The sequence below is a fragment of the Ursus arctos genome, unplaced genomic scaffold (assembly GCF_023065955.2).
Source record: "Ursus arctos isolate Adak ecotype North America unplaced genomic scaffold, UrsArc2.0 scaffold_32, whole genome shotgun sequence".
Lineage (NCBI taxonomy): Eukaryota > Metazoa > Chordata > Mammalia > Carnivora > Ursidae > Ursus > Ursus arctos.
Window position 1 is genome coordinate 30795390 of NW_026623008.1, and position 16297 is coordinate 30811686.

The following is a 16297-nucleotide window of genomic DNA, read 5'->3' on the forward strand; positions in this document are numbered from 1 at the left end:
CCTGAGCAGGATGGTTCTTAGTCTCCAAGTGTTTGAGTTTCTTCCAAATTTTTCCTTGTGGTTGAGTTCCAATTTCAGAGCGTTGTGGTCTGAGAATATGCAGGGGATAATTTCAATCTTTTGGTATCGGCTGAGACCTGTTTTGTGTCCCAGAACATGGTCTATTCTTGAAAATGTTCCATGGGCATTAGAATAGAATGAGTATTCTTTGGTTCTGGGGTGTAGTGTTCTATATATATCTAAGAGGACCAACTCGTCGAGTATGGCATTCAAAGCCTTTGATTCTTTGCTTAGTTTTTGCCAGGGTGTTCTGTCTATTTCTGAGAGTGGAGTGTTGAGGTCCCCTACTATTAATGTATTTTTATCTATATGTCTCTTTATTCTGGTTAAGAGTTGGCTTGTGTATCTTGCTGCTCCCCTGTTGGGGGCATATATATTTATAATTGTCATATCCACTTGTTGAATACTTCCTTTAAGAATAATATAGTGCCCTTCTGCGTCTCTAATTATAGTCTGTAGTTTAAAATCCAATTTATCTGATATGAGAATTGCTACCCCAGGTTTCTTTTGAGGTCCATTTGCATGAAAGATGGTACTCCATCCCCTTACTCTCAGTCTGAATGCATCTTTGGGTTCGAAATGAGTCTCTTGTAGACAGCAAATGGATGGGTCATTTCTTTTTATCCAATCTGCAACGCTGTGGCGTTTAAAGCAAGAATTTAAACGATTAATGTTAAGACTGAGTACTGAGAGATATGCTTTTAATTCTGCCATGTTGTCAGTAAAGTCTTTGTATTGGCTGTGACTTTCTGTTTTGTATCACTCTTGGGGCCTTTTTACTTTTATAGAACCCCCCGTAATACCTCCTGTAGGGCTGGTTTCGTGGTTACGAAATTGGCTAGTGACTGGCGATTCTGAAATGTCTTTATTTCTCCATCAATTCTGAATGACAGCCTTTCTGGATAAAGGATCCTTGGCTGCATGTTTTTCTCTGAAAGTGCTTTAAAAATGCTCCCCCAACCCTTTCTCTCATTCCAGGTCTGTGTAGACAGGTCTGAGGTAATTCTGATGCCTTTGCCTTGGTACGTGAGAAATTTATTTGCCCTGGCCACTTTCAATACTGTATCCTTGGATCTCATATTTGCGAATTGCACTATGACGTGACGTGGTGTAGGTCTGTCATGGTTGAGCTTGGGAGGGGTCCTCTCTGCCTCCTGGACACGAATTTTTGTTTCCCTTGCTAGATTAGGGAAGTTTTCAGCTACAATTTGTTCAAATATCTCTTCTAGACCTCTGTTTTTCTCCACCCCCTCGGGGATGCCGATGATTCTTACATTGGATCGTTTCGTTGAGTCAGTAATCTCCTGTAGCCAACATTCGTGGGCGTGGATTTTTTTAAGACCATCTTCTATTTTTATTTTTTCCTCTATTAACCCATCCTCCAATTCACTAACCCTTTCCTCCGCTTCCGTGACCCTGGCCGTCAGAGCCTCTAGTTTTGCCTGCATTTGGCTCATAGAATTTTTAATTTCTGTCAAATTCGCTCTCATTTCCGCCCTTAGGGATTCTATATTCTCAGTAACATTTTCCTTAATACTTTTTTCAAGTCTACTCATTATCTTGACCATTGTTACTCTGAATTCCATTTCTGATAATTTGGTTACATCCATATCCGTTACTTCTGTGGCAGAGGCCACAGACTCACTGTCTTTTCTTTGCTGGAGGGGGCTTCTCCTTCTTGTCATTCTAATGAGGAGAGGTTGCGGGGTTGTCCAGAGCCCAAAATTATTGACTGGGTCCCAGGCCGTGCCCCTTGTTTTATAGGGATATTAGAGATGTGGGCTTCTTCTTTAAAGATTTTATTTATTTACTTATCTGAGAGAGGGAGACTGACAGTCAGCAAGAACGGAACAGAAGCAGGGGAGTGAGAGAGGAAGAAGCAGGCTCCCAGCGGAGGAGCCCGATGAGGGACTCCTTTCCGGAACGCTGGGATCACACCCTAAGCCGGAGACAGGCGCTCAATGACTGCACCACCCAGGCGCCTCGGGTTGTGGGCTGCTTGATTTTTCAGCCTGCCTTCTGTGTTCTGGGGGAGGGGCCTGCTGCGCCGATACTCAGGCAACCCTGTTTGGTTAGAGTCTCCGTGTCCCCTGCGAGGGAGGATGGGGATGGGCACTCTCTGAGCCGGTATCTCCAGGCTTTTGTTCTCTGGTGGCTTTCCCTGGCGGCCGGCTATGCCTCTTCTGAGAGTCAGAGCAGCAGAGGCAGCATTGTCACAGAACAGAGGGATTGTGGCCCGTTCTCCACTGATGTTCTGGCCACTTTTACTCTGTTACTGTTGGTGCTGCTCAACCCTGCAGCGTCCCGGGATGTGCGCCCCACACCCGGCGTCCCTGCCCTCACTTCCAGGGCCGGCGCGTCTCTGTCCTTTGTGTTTCTAATGCCGCCAGCCACCGGCCACCCCGCACTGCTCCCGGGTCTCCCGGTCTCAGTCTATGCCCGGTGAGCACACCTCGATTCCGGAGTTTCGTGAGAAGCCTGGTGGCGCGCGCACCCGGTTCAGGGTCTCAGTCTGCTGTTTCGCGGGTGCCGACCGCGAGTCCGCCCGCTCCCCTGTGCAGGTGGCCCGCCAGCCACCAGCCGCCCCGCGCGCGCGCTCCAGGAGCTCCCGGTCTCAGTCTGGATCCCGTGAGCACACCGGGATTCCGGTGTTCTGGGAGATGCCTGGTGGCGCGCGTTCACAGCTCACCGGTCTCAGTCCGCTCTCTCGCGGGTGCCCTCTGTGAGTCCGCCCGCTCCCCCGTGCAGGTGGCTGCCGCTTCCCGGCGCCCAAGCACGGCGGCTCCCTCCCCCTTCCGTTTATCTTCCGATATCTGTGCACGGTTTACAGCTCCCCTCTTCGTACCTCAATACTCAGCGCTGGAGATGTTCATTTGTAGAGATCCAGATGCATCATCCTGCGTCTCAGGCTGATTCCGTGGTTATTTAGGCTGGTCTGGTACCTATCCAGCTCAACTCAGGGGACCGGCTGAAAAAGCGGTCCCCTACTCCTCCGCCATCTTAACTCCCTCCCAGTTGTCATTTTTAACTTAAATTTCGAACCACTTTTGTACCCCTTTTTTTCAGTTGAGGAAAACAAAACAGAATTGTTTTTCAGTCACTGGGCATTTATATGGCCAATTTTAGCCTGGAGTGAATTTCTACAGCCTAATGACGAACTTCTGCAAATTTCTGTCATAACTCTATGAGAGGCAGCGCAGTAAAGGCTGGGTGGGCGGGGGCCATAAAACGCCCCGCTGGCAGTGTCAGCACAGATCGGGTTAAGAGCCCCACTCCCAGCCTGGGTGCCTTGATTTCCGTGGTGCCACCCACTCCCATCGTCCACATGCCCGGAGATCCCTAGAAGCTCCCACACAGAGTGCGGTGGGTTCCACGGGCTCCCACACTGCCCTGCACCTGTGTTTCTGGGCCAGAATCACAAGCGCCTCTTGATGGCTTTGCTTCTATGGACGTCTAAATCATCAGCAAATGTTTTTCCAGTTTGTCAGACATTTAAAGGTTATCTCCTTTTACATTTTTATTGTTACACTGACTGTAGCAAATAGTCAGGGAGGGGTGTATATCCTGGGGGAGATACTGCTCCCCCCACACACACACATTAGGGATCAGAAGCTTCTCACAGAAGTAGGACAACTGTAGATTTCCTGATACATGTCGGCCAAAGTCATTCAATTAGCCCCCATGGTGCTCGGCTGTCGAGCTGGAAGGCATCTCTGTGTTCTGCTGGGAGACAGCACCAGCGCTGGGCTTCAGTCAAGGAGAGGAAGGAGCTCTGCACACCATCCTTTCCTGGGTGCAGAGCCTCGGGGGGCTAGGGTCTGACGGGGGCAGTTGGATCAAGGTTGTTTGCAAAACTATGGGAAGCCATGGAGTCCCGGTTACACAAAGGAAAAGAAAAAGGAGCCTCCAACCTTGGCCAGTTACAACTTCCTGAAGTAGAGGCTGTAAGTCACAGAATACTTTTCCTTCTTCTCCTGCAGTGTGATTGGAGGCAGGTTTTCCTCTCCCTCATTTCAGCGCGATCCAAATGATCAGCTTTGGGGATGGCGCGGGGGATGGGGACCCATGAGGCTGCCATCAAAATTTGCCCGTTTGTGCAGTTGGTCCTGGTGTGGGAGCCCATAGCCTCCTTACGTTTAGGTTACCAAGCACAAGGGTCACAGATGTGTTCAAACACGGGTTTAAACTTTTAAATACCGTTCTCAGCTTAGTAACCAGAGGCAGAATTCAGTGGCCCCGGAATGACTGTAACACACATCCTCCTGTCTCTGTATGCATTGCTCCGAGCCCATTGCCTCTCATCTGGGAGTCAGGTAAGCTCCAACCACAAGTTCTGGTGCTGGCCGCACACTCACTCACCGGGCTGTTTACGTGAATATATTTATGACGGCTGTGAGCTGGAGGCAAAGGGGCCACATCACACGGGATTATTTTGTGCATTCGTGCGCCAACTCTTAATTTTCTAAGACGGTGCACACGAGAAAAATCACTCCTTGTAAATACGTGACTTTGTCAGTGGGGAGGGACTTTAGGCCATCTGATTTACCTAACACTTGCTGGCAGGTGTCAAGCTCCCGAAAGGATTCAGCCCAGATGGGCAGAATCTTGACCTCCAGCTTGATGTGCTTGCAGCCTCGCACCCCTTGCACTCATGGGCTCCCAGCACAGTGTGTGAGCACCGCTTCTAGAAGTTGGAAAAGCAGATGATCTGGATTCTAAATGAGGTGTTTTCTTACCATCATTAGGGGGCCACACGGAGTCAGCTAGATTCCAGAAGTCGTCTGTGGCCTTAGAGTGTCTGGTCCATGCACAGAGTCAGCTGTGGTAGAGAATGCTCGGCCAGCCCACAGAGTCCTGGGCTGTCTCCACGTCATGTCTCCACGTAACACCGTAGAGGCACCTGCCTCATGGTTTCCTCTCCTCCCTCCAGCCCCGGGCCTGCCAGTGAGGCTCGTGTTGCCAGAAGTGACACTCAGTCCGTGTGGATGGTGTGGCAGCCGCCAGAGGAGCCCAACGGCATCGCTCTGGGTAAGGAAGCGGCCGTGATTAAAGAGATCGTAGCTCAGAGGGAAATCGCAATTGCATTGATTTCCTCTGTTCTTGTTACATGTCAAAGAGGTTGAACAACAACAACAACAACAACAAAATCCTGCCTGCCACAGCCCGGCATTTTTAGCGCTGGGAAATGTGGGACCCTCTACTGTCCTGGGAGCTGTGTTCTGAGGTTTCTTTGCAGATTGAAATTTACATTTTGTTAGCCCAGAATTTCTTCCATTTGTTCATGGTTCACAACAAAACCATCTGTAATTGGCCCTTCCTTCAGCTCTGAAATAACCAGGCTGTTTCCATGGGTGTCTGGGAAGCAGCAGCCTCGTTTTTCATGGGAACCAGAGACCTGGACTTTGCTCCCAAGTTCCAGGAAACATCCTCGGCTGCAGGGCCTTCACCTCATCCTTCTAAGAAGTTTCCAGCGTGAATTTTGTGCCTTGGGTCCCTAGGAAATGGTTTACTTTTAATGTTTCATTCAGGGGGGCAACTCTGATAGCATTGATGAAAAGCCTTATTTTTTCTTAGTTCCCCAAAGGAGGCAAGTTTTATTTAAAAAAAAGAAATCATCAGTTCCCTTATTTAGTCACCCCTTCACCATGACAAATTCAGGGCTTCCCCTATGCGTGGTGTCGCCTGCATGGTGGGCAGTAAGGAGTGAAGAAGATGCACCTGTCCTCAGGAGGCGTGTGGCTCATGGCACCACTGGGGAGAGGCACAAGGATGATGCAATGTGATAGGTGACTAATAACGGTTCACGAGATGATCCACAAGCGGGTCCCCCAGGCCAAGGGGCTCTCAGCGGACGGAAGGTGGCTTTAGAGCTGGATCTTGTCGATGAGTGGCCTCTGGAGTCCTGGAGGAAGGGAAGAGGGACATCCACTCAGCCAGAGGGAATGCCTTCTTCCTGTGAGAGTGTAGGCAGATCCCTGCCTGCGGATGTGGGCAGGGCCGGGCCTGGGTTGCCTGGGGATGGCCGGCTCTGCCATGCAGGGAGTGCCCAGGGGCCCAGACCTGTGAAATCAGGCATCTAACGGCCAGGGCCCCAGGCTCGATCTACTCTCCAGACCCAGGCCAGCCTCTGATAGGCTATGTCCCTAATCCAGACTCGCGGCAGACCCCCAGATATGTTAGCTCGTGTACTGGGTGGTTTACAGGAAGATTATAAACCTGAGCTTACAGACAGGTAGTGAAATTCACCACTTACACCTGCTTCTGATATTAGGATTCTAAGATTCAGTTTGAAAAAGGGTTTTACTTCATTAGAAAACATTTTTAAATAATCTGTGCTGAGGGCAGTAGGGAGTCCCCCAAGGGCTTTGAGCAGCAAAGTGATGGAATCAGGTTTGCCTTCTAGGTAACAACTAGAGAGGCAAATAGTTTTGAGTTCTTGAGTCACGAACATGGGGAGGACAGAGCCTGAGGCATCCTGACGTCGTCTGCTGCCAGGCTGGGCCCTCCTCAGTCTGACCCTTCCTTGTGCGATTTCTGGAGTTGCTGGGTGGGGTATTTTGCTGAGTACAGTAATTCTGAAATGGGTGACCTTCGGAACCGCAGGTTCTTGCTATTTTAAAATCACAAGGAGCCGCCGAGGAAGCTGCTGGTGAAATGGTATTTCAGATCCTGTCGGATGAGATGGGATCCCAGACACCTGTTAGGCCCCACACCTTGTGCTCCAGACCTGGGGCGGGAGATGGTCTGCAGAGTGCATGGATGGGCCAGAAGTCTCCTGGAGCCCCTCAGCACCACGCCCCGGCTGCTGCCTCTTCTGGACAGAGCAGGGCTAAACATCTGATGACCCAGTGGGCGTCCCCAGCTTGCTGTGAGACAGGAAACCTTTCTGGAGCACAGAATGTGAATTCTGTCCTGTCACAGTCTCATCCTGGGTCCTCCTCGCAAACATGGGGACGTTGTGGCCTGAGCCAGGGCCAGCCCACTGTGCTTGCTGGTCCTTTGCCCCTTCTGTGCCTCTAAAGTCTACATTCGATGTGACTCCACGGCCATCCCTGCCTGGTTGTGCCCACTGTCATCACACGAGTCTCACTGTCCAAAGATAAAATCTCATCACGTACTTTGAAGGGCATCTGTAACGTTTGTGCGTCTGTTTGAGAAAGCACTGTGAAAGGAGAACTCAGACCATGATGGGGTAGCATTTACATTATTCAGATTGGGAGTCCTAGAAAGTCTTGATACGACCCAGGTGAGATGGGTAAGTGGGCAAACACATGCTCATATGCTCCCGGAGAATGATATGGTCATGTCTGGGCGAGGTGACCCCATCTGTCCTCTCCATCCCGGAGGCCCTTCCTGTCAGGTCTTAAATCCTGGAGTTCTCACACCTCTACCCAAGGAGACACACACGGGACACTCTTGCAGTGTCGTGTTCAATAACAGGGAAAAACAAAGAGCCAGACACCCAAGTGTCCATCAATCAGGCAACAGAAATGTGTATCCTGGGCTCTTCACGCAACAGAAAACATGATAGCAGTTACAGGAATGACCAAGATCTACACGAGCTAACGTGAGGAAGTCTCACAAGCATGTGTTCATGGGGAAAACAAGTTGCAGGAGAATCCACAGAGCGTGAGAATGTTCCTGTACATTTAAACCTCCAGGAGTGTTACTATAGTCATTTACATGTACAGTCAACGTGTGAGCTCATGGACAGGACTACACCTGGAGTTGAGACGGGGCGTGGCCTCTGAGGAAGAGGAGCTGGTGGGGCCACCAGACAACCTCAACTTTTTCTGTCTCTTCTCTTATATGAAAACAAAAACAGTCCAATTTGGCAAAATCTCAAGATTTGTTCAGTTTGGTACAATCAATATTTGGGTGTTTCATCTATATCATTCCCAGTATTTCCTGTATGTTTGAAAGATTTATAATAAAAAAGGACGATCATAAGATAAAAACAACACGTTCACTATAGACTTTTTAAAAAAACAGAAAATTCAAACAAGTAACAGGCAGAAAATGAGAATCACCCACAATTCCACCGCCCCAAAATAATGTTATGATTTTTTTCTTCTGTTCATTTTTCTACTATTTTAATTACAAAATAGTTCCTACTTAGAAAGGATTCTCTTCGTTCTAGCACGTGCATGTTTAGCAGCGGTGGCCTGCCCGTGTCCCTGCCACCCCGTCTAGCATGGACAGCCCGCCAGGCCCCCTGAGGGATTTTGTGTTTATCTCTCCTTCAATTTTCTGCATGATTTTCGTAGAGGTAAACTTAAGCCTAAAAAGCTAATACTAGTGCTGCATATTTTTAGATTTCATGCAAACTCCTGTCCTGTGTTTTTCTGTGACTTTGCTCCTCTCTTGCCACGTCACGAATCTTTCCTACATACACACCTTGGCTGTCTGGCTCTGCACACACCGGACGGGATGCTCGCAGCGCCTCCAGCATCCTGGTGCTTGCCTCCTGGCGCGCAGGTGGAAGGGTTCCCCGGGGCACACACCCGGGAACAGCCTTGGTGGGCCACAGAGTTGGAGCCTTTTCAACTCTGCACAATGACGCCCGACCACTTTCCTGAGCAGTAATAGCCATTTGTACTCCCACCAGCAGGTGTAAGGACCCCCATGGTTCTGCACGTCGTTGCCAACACTCGATAGGCTCGGGATCGAAACTTCTTCCCTCCAGAAACTTTGGGTCAGTCAGCTCTCCTGACAGCAGTGCCCATCTCACTCCACCTTCACCAACATCAACATTAATGGGCTTTTTGTTTGTTTGTTTTTTGTTTGTTTTTATCTGGGCCAGTTTGATACATTAAATAGAACATATGAAGAGAACATTTTCAAAGTTTACTGGCCATAAGTTATTATTTTTTTTGGGGGGGGGGGAATTTCCAGTTTATATTCTGTACTAGTTTGTTTCTTAAACAGCAGGAATCTATTTTCTGTCAAGTCCAGAGGCTGGAGGTGTGAGATCCAGGCATGGCTGGGCTGGTGTCTCCAGCAGCCTCTCTCGTTGTCCCCCCTCCCATGTCTTCCCTCACCTGGTCATCCCGCTGTGTGTGCCTGTGTCCTGATCTCCTCTTGTAAGGGTGCCAGTCCCCCCTGGATCAGGGCCCACCCTAGTGACCTCATTTCACCTTAATCCCCTCTGTAAAGACCCTCTCCCCAAATACAGTCACATTGGAGATGCTCAGGGCAAGGACTGTAACCTGTGAATTTGGGGGATGCCATTCAGCCCGTAACACGTCCTTTGGCCATTTTTCTTTTGGGGAGTCGCCCCTTCCTTATGGGCTCTCACATACCTTACTCGTTGGCAGCATCAGAGTACCAAGTGGCTGAGAGACCTGAGTCCGCTGTTGGGCTCTGAATCTGGGTTGGAGGCCTGACTCTGCTCTGTTAGTGCCGTGACACAGGGTCTGGGCAACTTAGCCCAGTAAACACCACCCAACATGATCATTAACTAATTAACAATATTCAATGTCACGGATGTTGCAAAAGTTCCCCTTTTATTTTTGGTCACAGAGACTTTCATGTGGACTTGAAACCTGTGTGCCTTCCCGTCGTGTGCCGTTTCCATGGTGGATGGAGCAGGTGCTGTCACCTGCACGCAGGCCCCGTAGGCTGGGGTCAGTGGGCCCCCAGTCCCTCTCAGGGCCATTGTGGCTCCTTCCACTCCTCACTCTGAGTGGTGGCCCCTCTTGCCACCCTGCACTTGTAGCCACGTCACTCCCTGGGCACTGAGTCCACTCGGGGCACAGTGGCAGGACTGGGGCATGTGGGAGGGTCGACGGGCTCAGCCTCTTCAGGCTGTGGAGGGCGAGACCCAGCGAGAGGAAAGGCCAAACAACACCGATCTCAGGATCTGAGTCAGCCAGCTGTTCTCAGGAAGTTTCCCCAACCTCACATCGAGGTGGTGTGATTCACTCTCCCCTGCACCCCCAGCAAGCCAAGATCTGCACAATGCACTCAAGAATCCCGGGCTGCCTGCTCTGCTCTCCCCTGGGTTTGAAGCACCATGCTCCAGACAGGCCAAAGGCAATGTGGGCAACCCTGCAGACTCAGTAGCCCAGCCTGATGAATTTAAGCACGTTACTGAGCCTTTCTGTGCCTCGGTTTCCCTATCCCTCAAATGGGAATAACACCCCTCTCCCTCCTAGTGTTGACTGAGTTGTGCCTGAGGACCTTAGGACAACGCCCAGCACGTGGTAAGCACTCAGCGAATGTTCACTGGAACGCATGGCTGTTTAGTATTTCACCGTGTCTCCCGCACCAGAGAATTTCTTCTTGTCGCCCAAGACGTCACCCTGTGCCAGCATCTAGCTGGTGCTCCCCAGCAGAGGTTTCACACGGACATGACAGGGAGAAGAACCGGGAAAGGCAGGTTGGAGCCAGGTTATAAGAGCTCCTAAGGGACATTCAAAAGTTTACATTTTGATCCATAGTCCCAGGGCAGTGGGGGGGGTCACTAAAAATCACAAAAATCCAGGTAAGGAGAGGGCAGTATATAAATACTTTAAGCATTCCAACCATGGCAAGACAGACAGAAAGTACAATAGTGCTATGTCTACCTGTAATGCAGAAAAACACCACATTTGAACATCTTGTTGTAATGGTCCAGTTGTAATGGTAGCAAATGTTGTCAGGGTAACCTGTGACCTGAATATTATTACAGCTAGCACCCCAAATTGCAGATGCTGTAGGAGGGTTGAGAAAACAGCTTCCAAATGTTCAGATCAGTGTTCATAGGGAATAAATGGAAACATCTCTTTGCAAGACTGGCTTCCCACACACTAATGTTTCTGATCTCGCTCGAAGTGTAATTATGTAACTAGTCTTTTCTGTCAAAACACTCTTCTCCCTCAAAACTATCTCCTGTTATTCTCTAGAAATGCAAGAACGGGTACTCATCTGCTTGCTTTTGCCATTTAGGCACAGGGAAGGGCTCTCTTCTATTGTCCGTTGAGGCTAGGGCTTTGTAAGGACATTTGAGGTGCCCGTCTGTATGTTCACCAGGCCAGAGTGGGGACTGGGGTATATCACCCTGAGTTTAGGGCAGATAAGAGGAAAGTACGAACATACCCGCAGGCTGAGGGGCTTTCTCCCAGTGGTTCATGTGGGAGCTGGAGCAGAGGCAGGGATAATAAGCCGGGTTTCCTGCAGGTGCACATGGTGATGCTGTCCTTGCTGTCCCATGCATTGCCTCAGAGCCAGCGCCGTGGCTGTAGGAAGTGGGCCTCGTCGTCTCTGTGTTTCAGTGGCAGAGGAGTCCTGGGAAATCGAGCTGCGAACACCCTGCTTCTGGCTCAGTGCTGGTGGCACCTGGAAGAGCAGGTCCATGCGGTGGAATGGTACAGCCATCAAAACTCACGTTTCTGAAGGAAAAGAATGACGCTTGGGAGATGTAGTGAGAAGACACGAATGAAAAGTCTGCACTTGAAGTAAAATCAGTTTTGTTTCACGTTCATATGCATAGAAAAATGATGGCCAGAAGCAGCCCCGAAGATAGAAACCGTGACCTCTGGATGGTGGCAGATGCCATGTGCGTGGTCGGGGCCCGGCACTCCCCGCCAAGGCCCATCCCGCAGCGTCTGGGACGCTGGCAGTGCCCTGTGCCCGAAGGTGCTCTCTACCCTGGGGCCGGGCTTCTAGGGGAGTTGCCGACCAGCAGCCCCCCGCCCATGACTCCTGGGGGTTGGGGGGATGCCGCCGCAGCCCCCCCCACCCCCCCCACCCAGTGGGCAGATCCTTGGGGGCCCAGCAGAGCAACTGCTTCAACAGGCCTTCTGTCAGCTTCCTCTGTTTCCTGGGCTCACCTCCTGAGAAAACTTTTCACTCTGGGCTCTCTTGGAGCTCCCTGGGCCCCTCAGGAGTCAGGCAGCAACATCCACAGTACAGAGAGCATCTTGTGTGGGCAGAGCCCTGGCGTCTCTAGCACCTGCCCCTGCGTAGTCGGCTCCTTTCTCTTCTGCTGGCCAGCACGGCCAACGGTGACCCACCACAGCCCGTGGGATGTGACATGCAGAGGATTCTGGGCCACCTCCTTCCTGGTGCACTCTCTACCCCTCCTTGGTGCTCTGGGCTCCAGTGGCCGAGGGCTCTGGCATTGGGCTGGGCAGGGCTGCTCCTCACAGGTTCTCATGCCCGTCATAGACCTAGCCACGGCTCTGGCTCCGGGCCCTGCTGTGGGGGACTTGGACCCACCGCCCTGACCTTATTCCTGGTGCAGGTACCCCAAGGCTCTTCCAGACAACCCCGGTTTTTTTGTCCACTCTACAAAACAACTCATCCTCTCCAGAGGAACCCTGGCCCTGGAGTTTCTGCCTCTCTGCTGTGCTGGTGTTGACCCCCTGGCACTGGGATGTACCTCCCCTTGTTCCCACATGCCTTGCAGTCTCTCCCAGTCCCTCAAAATCCCCTTCCTGGAGAGTGACCAGTTTCTTTTCCGTTTGTCTCTCTTTTATTCAAATCATCAGAATGTTACCATTTTAGAGCAGGAAGGAGCTGTGTGAAGCAGGAGGTCCTCCTGGGCAGGACGGGGCTCCCACACTGAAGGCCCAATTCTGTCCTCTGTTCACTGTGTCCTTTTCTGGCCCTTGGGGGTAAAATGGACATGCGTCCTGTGCCTGAAATGCAGAGGCGGTAAGAGGGGGCTAGTTGTTTTCTTGATTCATAGTGTAGGGGTGAGAACTTCTCCCTCTTCCCTTCTGGGTTCTACAGTTGGTCCAAGAATTAAGTTGACATAAGACTGATGAACAGGGTGATTGGTAGGAGAAGGAAGGGAAGAATGAAGGGGGTGGTAAGCTGAAGGGGGGATGAACCATTAGAGACTATGGACTCTGGGAAACAAACTGAGCGTTAGGAGGGGAGGGGTGGGGGGATCTGCTGGCCTGGTAATGGGTATTAAGGACGGCATGTGTTGCATGGAGCACTGGGTGTTACACACAAGCAATGAATCATGGAACACAACATCAAAAACTAATGATGTACTGTATGGTGACTAACGTAACATAATAAAAAAATTTTTTAAAAGACTGATGAACAGGAAAAAACCATTTAATTTTGTATGTACAGGAGCCCCCAAAACACAAGGCTCAAAAGTGACCAAAGCGGACTGTTTTTAATGCTTTCTATGAATAGAAACAGTCAATTGGTGAAGCGTTGACAAGATGAGGGGTTTGGGCTTGGGGTGGTAATCTAGTGAAGTAACAAGGTTGTATAGCCACCTCGGCCCTCACCTGCCCATGGCTGGTGAGGAGGCTGCCTCTCTTCCTCCTGGTGCAGCGAGGGAAGGTCCGAGTGTCCTCTGGCACTGGCTGTTTCTTAAGTAACTTTAATCCAACATAATGTTTGAAAATGGCATATTTGGGAGTGGCCTATGCTACTCTGCTTCACTGGCTGGAAATGAGAAGCTGAGAGTCACTTTGGCGTTGGGGTTGGGGTTGAAGCCTGGCTTAGGACTTGCTGACAGTTGAGGTGTTAAGTACGGAGGGAGGGCCTATAGGCTGTTTTGTTTTTTAAGATTTTGTTTATTTGAGAGAGAGAGAGCAGGAGCAGGGGGAGGCCTAGAGGAAGAAGGAGATGCATACTCCCTGCTGAGCAGGGAGCCTGAGGTGGGGCTGGATCCCAGGACTCTGAGATCATGACCTGAGCCAAAGGCAGACATTTGACCAACTGAGCTACCCAGGGGCCCCTGATTTTTGGATTTTGAACCACGCTGTATCCGTGAAATAAATCTTACTTGATCGTACTTCTTCCTGTATTGTTGAATTTGGCTTGCTGATATTTTGTTGAGGGTTTTTATATCCATGTTTATCACATATACTGGTCTGTAATTTTCTGTTCTTGTGGCATCTTGGCAGCTTTTGTTAAGGGCAATGCTGGCCTCCTAAAATGATTTGGGAAGCGTTCCTTTTTTTTTTTTTTGTGGAAAAGTTTGAGAAGGATTGGTATTCATTTTCCTTTGAACATTTGGTAGAATTTATAGTGAAGCCATTTGGTCCTGGACTTCTGATTATTGAGGGGCTTTCGGTTACTCATTTAATTTCTCCGCTGGTAACTGGTCTAGTCAGAATTTCTTTCAGTTCGTGATTCAGTCTTGGAAGGTTGCATGTTTCTGGGAATTAATCCTGTTCTTCTAGGTCGTCCAGTGTGTTGGGGAGTAGTTGTCCATAGTAGTCTCTTGTGAGCCTCTGTATATCTACGGAATCCGTGGGAACATCTCTTCCATTGCTGCTTAGGAGTTCTCATTCCTTTTTTCACCCTGAGTCCAGCTGAAAATTTGTCAGCTTTGTTCTTTTCGAAGAACCGGGTCTTTGGTTGATCTTTCTATTGTTTTTTTAAAAGTCTTTCCATTGTCTCTTTAGTCTGTAGTTCATCTGTTTCTGTTCTGATATGTTCCTTCCTTCTACTAACTTTTGCCTTCCTTTGTTCTTTTTTGTTTCCTTGAGGTGTAAATTTAGGTTGCTTATCCAAGACATTTCTTGTTTCTTGAGTTAGGCCTGTATCACTCTAAACTTCCCTTTTAGAAATACCTTTCTTAAGGATTTTATTTACTTATTTCAGAGTGAGAGCACTCACAAGCAGGGAGAGGAGCAGAGAGAGAGAGGAACATACTCCTTCCTGAGTGTGGAACTGACACAGGGCTGGATCCCAGGACCCTGAGATCATGACCTGAGCTGAAACCAAGAATCCAACGCCCATCCGACTGAAGCACCCAGGTACCCAACTTATAAACATTTCTAATAGAATCGGTTACTATTCTTTTCTTTTTGGATGGGTGTGGTCTTAATTCTTTTTGAATGAGACAAATTTAATAGCTGGGTCTGTGGTCTTGATTTTGGATATCAACTACAAGCAGTATCCAGCAAAAAGTAGACAACAAATAGTTATTACTGGATTGATGTAGAATTTAATTTTATAACTTGAAATCAATCTGATTTCCCTTATATTATCTCTTGATTTTCATGCTCCCTACACTTTCCTGCTTATCTAGGAGTACTGTAAAACAATATGGCATAATTGAAGGGAGAAAACTTGATTGGACATTATGCAAAGAATAAACCAAAGGCCATTTACCTAAGTTGTGGTACGATGTCAAGAAGGGAAATATGAAGATGTTATGAAAATTATTTGTAATTTCCCATCTCAGAAGTAAAGTCTACAATTCTCATTATTCTTGGACATTTTCAAATGTATCCAAACTTGTGGCGAACAAAAGAAAGCAAATCCGAAACTCGTGAGTTGCAATATTTAGAAATGGTGGTTGGATTTGACTGTGAGGCACACAGCCTTCTAACAGGCTATACATGCTGTGGGGTCACACTTTGGTCAGCCACCCGCAGATTCAAAACTCATACACTTTATTAGCATTAACAAGGGGTGAAAAATGGTGTGAAATGGCTGAGCAGTAATAATTGTTCTGTGAATATGAATTTTAGTTTGGATAAAAGACACGATATGATTTACTGCAACTTTAGATGTCTCGTTTCTATTATGCTGTCTTGCAAAATTTTCAAAAAGGAAAGGCTGTTGTCCAATTTCAGGTGGTCTGGGGCCCATTCCAGTTTGTCTAACAATGCTTGAAAATACATATTTGCAATCATGGAGAAAAACAGTTGGGGAGAAATGACTGGGTCCAGAGAGTGAGCTTTGAGAGAACACTTCCCAAAACACTTCCGCTACTTTGAAAAAATTGAAATATAAGAATAGGTGTATTCCTTTTTACATCAGTGGGGTCTGTGACTAATTCCATAGAGATAGATATTGGCCGTTTAATATTGGGTTCAAAGAGATCAGGAGGAATCCCCATTTTTCATTCTTTTTTTTTAAGATGATTTATTTGTATATTTTAGAGAGAGAGAGAGAGAGACAGCATGAGTTGGAGGAGCAGAGGGAGAGGGAGAATCTCAAGCAGACTCCATGTTGAATGCAGAGCCCAATTCAGGGCTCCCCTAGGAACCCCCATTTTTCTTAAAGGGTGTTAGCAAACATGGCTTAAGACAGGGCTTCTCAACCTTGGCTCTGTTGACATTTGGGGCAAGGGAACTCTTGCGGGAGCTGCAGGGAGCCTGGTAGCATGTGGAGCAGCATCCCCGGCCTCTACCCACCAAATGCCAGTAGCACCCGCCCCACAGTTGGGAACCTTCAATGTACCCAGACATTGCCGAGTGTTCCCTGGGGGCCAAAGCACTCCCTGCTTGGGGACCACTGGAAGCCAATAGAATGTGTCCAGAGAACT

The 16297-nt window shown here is 49.0% G+C and overlaps 1 protein-coding gene across 1 annotated transcript in view; it reads left to right on the forward strand.

Moving 5' to 3' along the window:
• The first annotated feature begins 4890 nt into the window (after nt 1–4890).
• LOC113250069 (uncharacterized) overlaps nt 4891–16297 on the forward strand; it is a 59194-nt gene continuing 47787 nt past the window's right edge. The window contains exons 1-2 of the mRNA XM_057305362.1: nt 4891–5088; nt 14623–14777. The gene's annotated coding sequence lies outside the window, so the exon portion shown is untranslated. The remainder of the gene's footprint in view (nt 5089–14622; nt 14778–16297) is intronic.